The sequence below is a fragment of the Giraffa tippelskirchi genome, chromosome 5, assembly GCF_054371585.1.
Source record: "Giraffa tippelskirchi isolate mGirTip1 chromosome 5, T2T-mGirTip1v1.2.pri, whole genome shotgun sequence".
Taxonomy (NCBI): domain Eukaryota; kingdom Metazoa; phylum Chordata; class Mammalia; order Artiodactyla; family Giraffidae; genus Giraffa; species Giraffa tippelskirchi.
This window is the reverse complement of record NC_137279.1, coordinates 65,843,439-65,857,137: the sequence shown is the minus strand read 5'-3', so window position 1 is coordinate 65,857,137 and position 13,699 is coordinate 65,843,439. Positions and strand designations below refer to the sequence as shown.

The following is a 13,699-nucleotide window of genomic DNA, read 5'->3' as shown; positions in this document are numbered from 1 at the left end:
AGTCGGGCTAGTAGCATGTTCTGGAAGAAGGCCAGTGCAGCTGGAGTAGAGAGAACACGAGCGGGGTACAGGCAGCATGTGAGTCAGGGTTTAGTGTGATCAACTGTAGAGAAACAACGGTTTATAAGAAAGACAGGTTTTTCTCTTTCACATCCACTGTCAAAGCCAGCAGGGTGGCAGGCTCTTTTGCTTTGTTCCTTTGTATGTGCTCTCTATTCCACAGTTACTTCATGGTCTGAGATGATAGTTGGGAGTTTCAGCTGTTTCGTCTCAACTCCACATTCTCGACAGTAGGAGAGGACAACACACTCCTTTTTGACAGACATTTTCTAGAATTTGCCTGTGCCGCCTGCTTTCTTCTCTTTGGCTAGAACTCAGTCATATGATTGTACTTAGTGGCAGAGGAGAGTAGGAAGCTGTCTTCATTCCAGGTGAATGTGGGCCCAGATAAATGTGAGTCCTTTGTTCTGGAAGAGGAAGAAGGTGGATATTAGAGACTGACTCCCCGCTTCCTGCCAAGGTGCCGACAGAGGCGGATCATGCTTGAGCCTTTTGTCTGTATCCTAAGAGTAGTAGAAGGTTACTGAGGTGTTTTAAGAAGGGTGATGTGATTAGATTTTCATTTAGAAGGGATCACTTTGGCTACAGTGTGGAGAATGTGTTTGAGGAAGAAGGAGTGGTGTAGGATATGAGATGACATCAGTTCAGTTCAGTTCAGTCGCTCAGTCGTGTCCGACTCTTTGCGACACCATGAATTGCAGCACGCCAGCCCTTTCTGTCCATCACCAACTCCCGGAGTCTACCCAAACCCATGTCCATCGAGTCGGTGATGCCATCCAACCATCTCATCCTCTGTTGTCCCCTTCTCCTCCCGCCCCCAATCCTACCCAGCATTAGGGTCTTTTCCAATGAGTCAGCACTTCGCATGAGGTGCCCAAAGTATTGGAGTTTCAGCTTCAACATCAGACCTTCCAATGAACACCCAGGATTGATCTCATTTAGGATGGATTGATTGGATCTCCTTGCAGTCCAAGGGACTCTCAAGAGTCTTCTCCAACACCACAGTTCAAAAGCATCAATTCTTCGGCGCTCAGCTTTCTTCACCGTCCAACTCTCACATCCATACATGACCACTGGAAAAACCATAGCCTTGACTAGACGGACTTTTGTTGGCAAACTAATGTCTCTGCTTTTAAATATGCTATCTAGGTTGGCCATAACCTTCCTTCCAAGTAGTAAGCGTCTTTTAATTTCATGGCTGCAGTCACCATCAGCAGTGATTCTGGAGCCCAAAAAAATCAAGTCTGCCACTGTTTCCACTGTTTCCCCATCTATTTCCCACGAAGTGATGGGACCAGATGCCATGATCTTAGTTTTATGAACGTTGAGCTTTAAGCCAACTTTTTCACTCTCCTCTTTCACCTTCATCAAGAGGCTCTTTAGTTCTTCTTCACCTTCTGCCATAAGGGTTCCAGAGTAGGTAACAGACTCTTAGTAGGGATAGATGTGAACAGATTTGAATAACACTCAAGAGATAAAGTAACTAGCACCTTTAATGTGTAATGATTGAGAGTGATTAAGGAAGCGAGCATATGAATCAATGATGACGCCTGTGCTTTTCTTTTTTCCTTTTTAAAAAATTGACCTTCCAGTACACAAAATGGAATTATGGTTATCCCTGATTGATGACATACATTCCTGCCCTCCTTTAATTTATTCATTTGATTACTTTATAACTAGTAAGCACCTTAGAATGCACCCTAGTAAGCCTATCCAAGTAAGCCTGTCACCTGGCATCCCCATGTCCCCCACATAGCTTTCACCCTCCTTCCCTTCATCTGAGGAACCTGCCTGTTCAATTCTGTATCTCATTTCCTTGCTTTCTACTTTCTGTATTTTTTCTAATCCTAAAATGGCTGTCTGTGTATAAACTTTTAACTTTATAGAGTATCATGTTCTGTGTATTTATTAATAGTTATGGGGACTTACTTTTTTGATTTAATATTATATTATTAAGATTTAGCCATAAGTTATTGTAATAGTTAACTTATTTTGCATGGTGTACAATAGTGATTGCATGAACATGCATGAAAAGTAAGCAGTTGTTTGCTGTTGTTTAGTCACTAAGTCTTGTCCGACTCGTGTGACCCCATGGACTGTGTAGCCCACCAGGCTCCTCTGTCCATGGGATTTCCCAGGGAAGAATACTGGAATGGATTTCCATTTCCTCCTCCAGGGGATCTTCCTGATCCAGGGATGGAACCCATGGCTCCTGCATTGGCAGGGAGACTCTTTACCACTGAGCCACCTGGGAAACTTAAATAATTGTTTCTTCTTCATTAATTAGTGTTTTAGTTTTCATTTGCATCACTCTGAACTGTGCAGCTCTACTTATTTTTGTACATCTATTGTATATGTGTGAATTTCTCCTGATGTGTAACCAAAAGTACCATACTACTTCATCTGATAGGTAAATGTATAACTTTAGGAGGAAATATCAAAGTGCTTTCTGAAGTAGAGGCTCCAGTTTACACCTGTACTAGCAATATCTGAGTTACTGTGTAGCCACATACACCAATATGTAGTATTGTTAGACCTCTTTGATTTTTGCCAGCCAGCTCATTCTAAAATGAAAGTGAAGTCGCTCAGTCGTGTCCGACTCTGCGACCCCATGGACTATAGCCCACCAGGCTTCTCTGACCATGGGATTTTCCAGGCAAGAATATTGGAGTGGGTTGCCATTTCCTTCTCTAAAATGAGCTCATCCTAAAATGACTACTTCTTAGTGGTCTGGGTTTACATCTCCCTAGTCACTAATTGTGTTGAAAGGGTCTTGATGCCTAGTGGCATATGTGTTTCTTCTATGAAAGTCTTAAGTTACTTTTCTGTAGGATTAATGTACTTTTCTTTTTGATTTATAGGCATTGTTTATATATTCATGATACTGCTTCTCCAAGTTGGTACTTCATTGTTTTACTTTTTATGGGTGTTTTTTGATGATGGAAATTTGTATTTTAGAGCCAGTGCTTCTTGTATCTTGTTTAATAAATTGTTATCTATCTGAAGTTATGAAAGATATTTACCTATGCATTTAAGTTTTAATTTTTGATATCTATGTCCATAATTCATCAGGAATTGGATTTTGGTATATCATGTGAGGTAGGGTTTCACTTTTACCTTTTTCTCACATGGATCACCCTTTTTTTGAACGTCCATATTTCCTTATTTATCTGACATGCCAACCCTTGTTGTATATGTGTTCCATATGTGTGTATGTGTTTTCTGAGTTGTACTGATCACTTTGTCTGTCTCTGTGCCAATACCACCCTGACTTAATTCTTTTCACTTCTTTATAAGTTCTTATATCTAATAGGTCATGGCTCCCCTACCTGCTCTTTTTTGGAAATATCCTTCCTATTCTTGACCCTGTGCTCTTCATATAAATTTCAGTCACCTTATCAAACTGTATGAAAGCTTCTATTGGAATTTTGACTCGAATAACATTGAATATATATATGTCAACTTGGGGAGAATTTATATCTTCATGATATTGAGTCACAAACATAATATGTTTCTCTATTTAGACCTGCTTTTATTTATTTACTTTTAGATGTGCTTTTATTATCTTTAATATGTTGCATAGTTTTCTTGATAAAGGTCTTCTACATTTTTTGTTATCTTAATTCCTTGATATCTCTGTTATAAATCATCTTTTCTCCAATTGCATTCTAGATGTTTGCTGCTAGTATAAAAGATAATTAATTTTTATGTCTTAATATTATATTTAGCCATCTTCCTAAACTCTTTTATCTGTGTTATTTGTTGGTTTGAGAGAAGTGTTTCTATCTAAATTACTATATCAAATAATACCAGTTTTATTTCCTTATTTTGAATCCCTGTGTCTCTAATTTATTTTTCCTATCTTATTGGTTTAAACTTCCAATAAAATCATTGTGATTTTAGAGAGAATGCTTTTACCATTTCCCATTTCAGATTTTTTTTTCCTTAGTATTCTTTTTCAGGTAAGGACATTCTTGTAATAATTGAGTAAGTGTCTTTATTATGGAAGGACTAAGTTTTTTCAAATGCTTTTTGCATCTATTAAGATAATCATTTTTATTTTCCCTCTTAATAGATTAATATGATTAGTTATGTTTATGAATTTTTATAATATTAAATCTTTCTTTCATATCTAAGATAAGCCCAGTTGGTCATGATATATTCTTTTTTTATGTACTGTTGAATTTAATTCAATATTGAATTTAATTCAACATTTGTTTAGAGTTTTTTTTTAACATGTATATTTTTGAATGACATGGGCCTTAATTTTCCTTTCTTGTGATGACTTTGGCTAGTTTTAGTATTAGGGCTGTGCTTGTTTCATGAATTGGGTTGAAATTTCTTCTTTTTTGTAACTGTCCTGAAGAATTTGTATAAAATTTAAATGGTCTATTTCTTCAAATTTTGGTAGAATTGGCCTATGAAACCATCTGTGCCCGGTATTTTCTTTGTGAATGTATTTTTAACTACTATATCCATGTGCTAGTTAAAAGACTTATTTGGGCTACTTATTTTTTCTTGACTTAGTTCTGGTAAGTTTTTTTTTAAATTTCTCCATTTTAGTTTAAGTTTACAAAATTGTTTTGTATGGTTATTAATGTCCCCTTATTTTGTTTTAAACTTGTTTTTAGTTGTATACCTGACACCTTGAGTTCTGACTTGCACATGGGTGATCCTAGTTTTGTTTGCTCCATTAACCTATTGCCCTTTATGATTTCATGCTAGCATTAAGGTGGGGCTTCCCTGGTGTCTCAGTGATATAAAATCTGCCTGCCAGTGCCAGAGACTTGGGTTTGATCTCTGGGTCAGGAAGATGGCCTGGAGAAGAAAATGGCAACCCACTCCAGTATTTTTGCCTGGGAAATCCCATGGACAGAGGAGTTTGGCAGGCTACAGTCCATGGTGTGGCAAACGAGTCAGACATGGCTTAGTGACTAAACAACCCCAAGCATTAGGGTTGGAAAAGGAAATGGCAGCCTACTCCAGGATTCTTGCATGGAGAATCCTGTGGACGGAGGAGCCTGGTGGGCTGCTGTCCATAGAGTCGCACAGAGTCGGACACAACTGAAGCGACTTAGCATGCATGCATGCATTGGAGAAGGAAATGGCAACCCACTCCAGTATTCTTGCCTGGAGAAGCCCAGGGACGGAGGAGCCTGGTGGGCTGCGGTCTGTGGGATCGCACAGAGTCAGACACGACTGAAGTGACTTAGCAGCAGCAGTAGCATTAGGGTAGCAACCCAGTGGATCTTGTTTGTTTTTAGCCATTTTCAATCCTTACTGTAAATTGTCTTAAACCAAACCTTTCTGAATCACTGTTTTTACTGCTATTTCCTATTTAAAATATCTTACTCCTAGGGCAGACTTCTAATTGCTTATCAGCACTGATTTATTAGATGACTGATGACCCCATACTCTGACTGCTAAGCTGCTAAGTCACTTCAGTCGTGCCCGACTCTGTGTGACCCCACAGACGGCAGCCCACCAGGCTCCGCCGTCCCTGGGATTCTCCAGGCAAGAACACTGGAGTGGGTTGCCAGTTCCTTCTCCAATGCATGAAAGTGAAAAGTGAAAGTGAAGTCGCTCAGTCATGTCCAACTCTTAGCGACCCCACGGACTGCAGCCTACCAGGCTCCTCCATCCATGGGATTTTCCAGGCAAGAGTACTGGAGTGGGGTACCATTGACTTCTCTGACTACAAGCATACTAATACAGACATACCAATATACTTATTGTATCAAACATCTCATCTTAATTTGTTCCTTTTTGTACCCTTTTCTTTTCCTAGAATGAATTCCCTTCTCTGTTCTCTAGGTTATACTATGCTTTCAGTGCTCTCTTAAAATTTCACATTCATAGAGAAATCTTAGATATTCCAGTCCAAGGTGATTTTTTCATTTATTATTTTGGTTTTCTATTCATCTCTTTTTCATGTTTTATATTTCTAAATTCTGAATAAGCAGGACATTTATCTTATATAATTACCTCCCCTTTAGGAACCTAGTTCATCCTCAGTCTCTTTCTCTTGAATACTTTTTTGTTGTTCAGCCACTAAGTCATGTCCAACTCTTTGCAACCCCATGGACTGCAGCACGCCAAGCCTACCTGTCCTTCGCTATCTCCTGGAGTTTGCTGAAACTCATGTCCATTGAGTTGGTGATGCCATCCAACCATCTCATCCTCTGTTGTCCCCTTCTCCTACCCTCAACCTTTCCCAGCATCAGGGTCTTTTCCAGTGAGTTGGCTCTTCACATCAGGCGGCCAAAGTATTGGAGCTTCAGCTTCAGCGTCAGTCCTTCCGATGAATTCAGGGTTGATTTCCTTTAGGATTGACTGGTTTGATCTGCTTGGTGTCCAGGGGACTCTCAAGAGTCTTCTCCAGCACCACAGTTTGAAAACATCAGTTGTTTTGTGCTCAGTCTTCTTTATGGTCCAGTTCTTACACCTGTACATGACTAATGGAAAAACCATAGCTTTGACTATATAGACCTTTGTTGGCAAAGTGGTGTCTCTGCTTTTTTTTAAATTTTTTATTTTTAAATGAAACAAAGATGAATATTTTTAATGCTAAAAAGTACAATTTACAAAGAAGATAGAAATCATATACCATTAGACAGCTAACAACAAAGAAAAAAGATACATAGAGCAAAAATCAGAAAAAATACAAGGGAAGAGAAAAATGTATATAATCATAGTGAGACATGTTAACATTTCTCTGAGAATATTTTATCCAGTGCAGAAAAAATAAGAATAGGAGCATCTTGAATGATGTCATTAATAATTTAAATATAATAGTTTTTTGCTTAATTTATATTAATCTTATATCCTACACAAATATATTTAAAATTTTGTATATCATATATCTCATACATTGTTATTAGATTTCCATAAGACATTTAGAAAAACTGGCATAAAGATAAACATTACTAAATTTCAAAAAGTAGACTCCTTTTTTTGTGTGTGATTCAGTTATACATATACATGTATATTATTTTTGAAAGTATTTTCCATTATAGGTTATTACAAAAGATTGACTATAATTCCCTATGCTATATAGTAAACCTTTGTTGCTTGCTGCATATCTTATTTTTTTAAAATTAGAAATCTAGCATTCTATTCATACTGTCAATTAAGTGGAATCAAAATGTCATAAATTTTTTAGTTAGGCAAAAATTTGTAAGTTTTCTAAAATGTATATATTATACTTATTATTTATGTATATATATATACAAAAACTTTTCTACTCTGTTGATAAAGTCTTGAGAAAGAACACAAAAAGAAAAAAAGAGATGGAGAAATTGAAAATCATAAACTAAATGAAATGGGAACACTGAATTTGAAATACAAAAAGTGAAACAAGATAAAAGTGAAAGATCCTCATGTAGTTCAGCTGTTTTGAAACATGACTGCTTACTAGAAACATATTTGGGTCTCTGGCGAAGAAAAAAAAAGCAATACCTAGGCAACTGTATTTTTTAAAAAATTCCAAGATAGTTCTGGTATTCATCTGGATTTTAAAAAGTGTGATTACAGGTTTTTCTATTAAATGGTAGCTTTGGTGATACAGAGTTCTATTATTTTTCTGTTGACAAATCATGACACAATGGTTTTAAGTAATAGTTGTGTAATCACAGTAGTAAAAGATGTTTATCAGTTTTCATGATCAATAGCTAGACCAAAAAAAAGATAATTGCAATTGCAAGCCATAATGGGAACTTGGTTACCTAACAATATAAAATAGTTACATGCAATTCTAGTGGAGGTGATGGAATTCCAGTTGAGCTATTTCAAATCCTCAAAGATGATGCTGTGAAAGTGCTGCATTCGATACGCCAGCAAATCTGGAAAACTCAGCAGTGGCCACAGGACTGGAAAAGGTCAGTTTTCATTCCAATCCCAAAGAAAGGCAATGCCAAAGAATGCTCAAACTACTGCACAATTGCACTCATCTCACACGCTAGTAAAGAAATGCTCAAAATTCTCCAAGCCAGGCTTCAGCAATACGTGAACCATGAACTTCCAGACGTTCAAGCTGGTTTTAGCAAAGGCGGAGGAACCAGAGATTAAATTGCCAATATCTGCTTGATCATCGAAAAAGCAAGAGATTTCCAGAAAAACATCTATTTCTGCTTTTTATTGACTATGCCAAAGCCTTTGACTGTGTGGATCACAATAAACTGGAAAATTCTGAAAGAGATGGGAATACCTGACCATCTGACCTGTCTCTTGAGAAACCAGTATGCAGGTCAGGAAGCAACAGTTAGAACTGGACATGGAACAACAGACTGGTTCCAAATAGGAAAAGGAGTACGTCAAGGCTGTATATTGTCACCCTGCTTATTTAACTTAGATGCAGAGTACATCATGAGAAACGCTGGGCTGGAAGAGGCACAAGCTGGAATCAAGATTGCCAGGAGAAATATCAATAACCTCAGATATGCGGATGACACCACCCTTATGGTAGAAAGTGAAGAAGAACTAAAGAGCCTCTTGATGAAAGTGAAAGAGGAGAGTGAAAAAGTTGGCTTAAAGCTCAACGTTCAGAAAACTAAGATCATGGCATCTGGTCCCATCACTTCATGGGAAATAGATAGGGAAACAGTGGAAACAGTGGCAGACTTTATTTTTTGGGGCTCCAGAATCACTGCTGATGGTGATTGCAGCCATGAAATTAAAAGACGCTTACTCCTTGGAAGGAAAGTTATGACCAACCTAGATAGCATATTTAAAAGCAGAGATGTTACTTTGCCAACAAAGGTCCGTCTAGTCAAGGCTATGGTTTTTCCAGTGGTCATGTATGGATGTGAGAGTTGGACGGTGAAGAAAGCTGAGCGCCGAAGAGTTGATGCTTTTGAACTGTGGTGTTGGAGAAGACTCTTGAGAGTCCCTTGGACTGCAAGAAGATCCAACCAGCCCACCCTAAAGGAGATCAGTCCTGGGTGTTCATTGGAAGGATTGATGTTGAAGCTGAAGCTCCAATACTTTGGCCACTTCATGCGAAGAGTTGACTCATTGGAAGAGACCCTAACGCTGGGAAGGATTGGGGGCGGGAGGAGAAGGGGACGACAGAGGATGAGATGGTTGGATGGCATCACCGACTTGATGGGCATGGGTTTGGGTAAACTCCGGGAGTTGGTGATGGCAGGGAGGCCTGGCATGCTGGGATTCATGGGGTTGCAAAGAGTCGGACATGACTGAGCGACTGAACTGAACTGAACTGAATTTGGGGGATCAAGCAGAGTGATGTGGTAAGTGGAAGTACATACATGCACATGTTTTCATCTCCTCAGCCTGTCTGTGTCTTTTGGTTGGTGCATTTAATCCATTTACATTTAAGATAAGTATCAATATATATGATCCTGTTGCTGTTTTCCTAATTGTTTGGGGCTTATTTTCTATAGGTAGGTCTTCTCCTTCTCTTGTTTTCTTACCTAGAGAAGTTCCTTTAGCATTTGTTGTAAAGCTGGTTTGGTGGTGCTGAATTCTCTTAACTTTTGCTTGTCTGGAAAGCTTTTGATTTCTCCATCAGATCTGAAGAAGTGTCTTGCTCGGTGGAGTATTCTTGGTTGTACGTTCTTCTTTTTTATCACTTTAAATGTATCATGCCATTCCTTTCTGGCTTGTAGAGTTTCTGTTGAGAAATCAGCTGATAGCCTGATGGGAGTTCCCCTTGTAGGTTATTTGTCGTTTTTTCCTTGTTGCTTTTAATATTTTGTCTCCATCTTTAATTTTTGTCAGTTTGATTACTGTATGTCTCCGTGTATTCCTTCTTGGGTTTATCCTGCCTGAGAGTCTCTGTGCTTCTTGGACTTGGTTGACTATTTTCTTTCCCATGTTAGGGAAGTAAGTTTTCAACGATCATCTCTTCACATATTTTCTCATGTCCTTTCTCTCTCTCTTCTCCTTCTGGGACCCCTATAACGCGAATATTGGTGCCTTTAATGTTGTCCCAGAGGTCTCTTAGGCTGTCTTCATTCATTTTCATTCTTTTTTTCTATATTCTGTTCTGCGGCAGTGATTTCCACCATTCTGTCCTCCAGGTCATTTATCTGTTCTTCTGCCTCCGTTATTCTGCTGTTGATTCCTTCCAGTGTATTATTCATTTCTGTTGGTTTGTTCTTTAGTTCTTCTAGGTCTTTGGTAAACATTTCTTGAATCTTCTCAACCTTTGCCTCCATTATTTTTCCGAGATCCTAAATCATCTTCACTCTAATTATTCTAAATTCTTTTTCTGGAATGTTGCCTGTCTCCTCTTAGTTGTTTTTCTGGGGTTTTATCTTGTCCCTTCAACTGGGACATAACTTTCTGCTTTTTCATGCAAATTAACTTTCTGTAATGTGGCTTTTGCTTTAGTTACCATGGGATTGTGGTTCTTCTCTCTTCTTCCGTCTGCCCTCTGATGGAGGAGGCTGAAGGGATTGTGTAAGCTTCTTGATGGAAGAGACTGGTGGTGGGAAAAACTAGCTCTTGCTCTGGGGGGCAGGGCCTTGCTCAGTGAGCTTTAATCCAAGTGCATTCCTTCCCTGGTAGTGTTTTGGCCTGAGGCAACCCAGCCCTCTGGTCTTCGGGCTCTATGGTCCCGTTAATGGCAACCTCCAAGAGGGTTTACGCCAAAGGGGACCTTCCCAGACTGCTGCTGCCAGTACCCCCATCCCTGTGGTGAGCCCCTGCCAACCCACACCTCCACAGGAGACCCTTCAACACTAGCAGATAGTTTTGGTTCAGTATCCTGTGGAGTCACTGCTCCTTTCCTCTGAGTCTTGGTGCACACAAGGTTTTGTTTGTGCTCTCCAAGACTGGAGTCTCTGTTTCCCCTAGCCTGTGAAAATCTTGTAATCAAATCCTGCTGGCCTTCAAGGTCAGATTCTCTGGGGATTTCCAGTCCCTTTGTCGGATTCCTAGGCTGGGAAGCCTGAAGTGGGGTTCAGAACCTTCACAACAGTGGGAGAACTTCTTTGGTATTATTTTGTGGGTCACCCACTTTTTGTGGATAGGATTTGATTTTATCATGATTGTGCTCCTCCTACTGTCTTTCTGCGGCTTCTTTGTCTTTCGACGTGGGGTGTCTCTTTGGTAGATATCCCAGGGTCCTCCTATCGATCGCTATCGATCGCTGCTCAACAGCTAGTTGTGATTTTGGTGCTCTCGCAGGAGATGAGTGCATGTCCTTCTACACCACCATCTTGAACTGGAAGTCCTGTCTCTGCTTTTTAATACACTGTCTAGGTTCGTCATAGCTTTTCTTCCAGGGAACAAGTGTCATTTAATTTCATGGCTGCAGTCACCATCCACAGTGATTTTGGAGCCCAAGAAAATAAAGTCTGTTAATAAATATTAAAAAAATTATTAATTTATCCTATAGCTATGACTCAGTGAAGATTGACTATAATTTATAATGCAGTACTTCAAGCAGTTTTAGATGTATTTGTCTAGGCATCTGCCATGTTCTTTTCTGTACACCTGTATAAGAAGTTCCTCTCTAGCCTGTGTGTTGTGAAGTCAGATAGCTGTAGGATCAGGTTGGCAGCATGAATGTGTGAGTTGGATTTTGTGTGAGTTGGATTTTGTGTAAGAGAGAGTGAAAGAGCTCAGATGAACTAGAGAATATATGGCCTCTTCACGGATTTCAGACTGAATTCCTAAGGTTCTCGGGCAACCCTTCTTGTGACCTCCTGGTCTAGCCTTCCTTCTGTTGTTAAACTCTACTGCTTTATTTAAGTGTGTTGTAAGTCAGAATGCTTTTAGTAGAACACTCAGGACTAGTTAAAAATTTAAGCAGTTGGGGACTGTATACATAATTTATACTGCAGAAATTATTTTGTGAAATAAGTTAAAGTTCTTCCAAAAGGATGTATTTAAGGTGATTTTTTATATGTTTCATCAGGACAAGGACCACATCTCTTATGTTCACTGTGTGTTCAGCATTTATCACAGTGTCTGGCCTCTAGTGTGTGTTCAGTAAATATTTGAACAGCTGAATGGCTGTGCACTTTTTAGTGCCTGAAAAAGAATTTTTTGCTTCTTCTGTGCACTCTTCCCCCCTTACCTGCTGTTTTACTTTCCATGGTTTTGGTCAGCTCTAGCTGAAAATATTAAACGGAAAATTTCAGAAGTAAACTGTAGTTTTAAACTGTGTTGTTCTGAATAGTGTGATGAAATCTAATGCTATCCTCCATCCCACATGGGGTGTGATGCATCCCTTTGCTCCTCATGGGTGTTACCAGCCCAGTAGCATAGGAAAGAACATTTTATTTTTCGAGGTTGCTCCTGTGCGTGTTTGAGGCATCCCCTGGGGGTCTTGGAAGATCTTGCCCAAGGATGAGACTAATGTGCTGTTTATAACCTTACCACTTGGTGTCACTAAACTCATTTACAAACCTGAAGAGGTATATTTATACCCATGCACACATAATGACTGTTCTTCACACAAACACAAAACAGGCTGTAATAAATCATGGACACTGTAAGTCCTTATTAACACCAGAAGAGGAGTATCAGTAACCACAAGAATTTTTCTTTTTCTTTTTTTTTAAACCCAGCTTTATTGAAATATAATTGATACACAAAAAAACTGCATATTTAATGTATACAGTTTGATGACTTTGGAAAGAGTTCTAGTCCTTTAAAAAAAATTCCTGAAGTAATAGATTACAGATTTGAAGTTCTTAGGTCATAGGAGTGTTTGTTAAAGTATTTTCTGCCATGACCTCAGCGTCTAGCGTAGCATTGGGTACAAAGTATGTCTTTAATGTGTTATCATTTTGACAGAATATGTGAATGAGTATAAATTTTAACTTCTGTTGACTTCAATCCTACCATCCATACCCATATAATTTTGGCCCAAGGTAAGAGAGCCCTAAGTCTAGTTTTAGTTAATGACCTTTATGATGTCTCCTTTAATTATTACAAATTTTCATCCAAATTTACTAGAGGACTGTGATTCAGATCAGAATACATATTAAAAGAAGTCAGCGGCAATGTTAATTGGATTCTAGATCTACTATTACTTTTCTCTAATCGTCAACCATAAGATAGTTTTGAGTACAAAATACTGTAAGGGGAATTCCAAGAGTGTGGTGTTATTACTGTTTGAGAGTTGGGAGTAAGAGAATGTTCTCTAATGGAAAAAGCAGGCTTATCAAGGAATTTCTTAAATGTATTGCAGTCAAAAATGTAAGAACTCATGAATATTTGTAAGACTTCAAAAGTCTCTGACCACAAAAAAGTGTAGGAGTATAAGAGTTAAGGAAGATGGTTGAAAAATTTTATTTTGAAATCAGGCAGTATAGAAATAATTTACCACATTGTAAGATCATAAATAACGTTTTTGGAAAATAGTTTTTAATTACAGTTTAGTAATGAAATACAGCATTTCATTAATTTGTATTTTTAAAAATAATTTATCAAGTTTAACTTTACAATGAATCTAGCTGGCGTTTGCAGTGATGGTCTGAGACTCTTTCCAGCTTTCTAATCTCAACCCTGAGTAGTTGCTGTAGGGAGTGTGGCAGAAGCCCTTGTCCATAAGTAGCTTATGATTTTGTTGGATAGACCACAAGTATGTAAAGAGCCAACCTCCAGTATTGGCTAAGTATACGGATTTCTCACACCAGATCACCTGCCTCTTGCGTAGCTCTGT

At 38.7% G+C, this 13,699-nt stretch overlaps 1 protein-coding gene across 4 annotated transcripts in view; it reads left to right on the top strand.

Annotated features, from left to right (window-relative positions):
• Window positions 1–13,699, top strand: part of UCHL5 (ubiquitin C-terminal hydrolase L5) — a 48,811-nt gene that overhangs the window by 17,202 nt on the left and 17,910 nt on the right. The window lies entirely within an intron of this gene.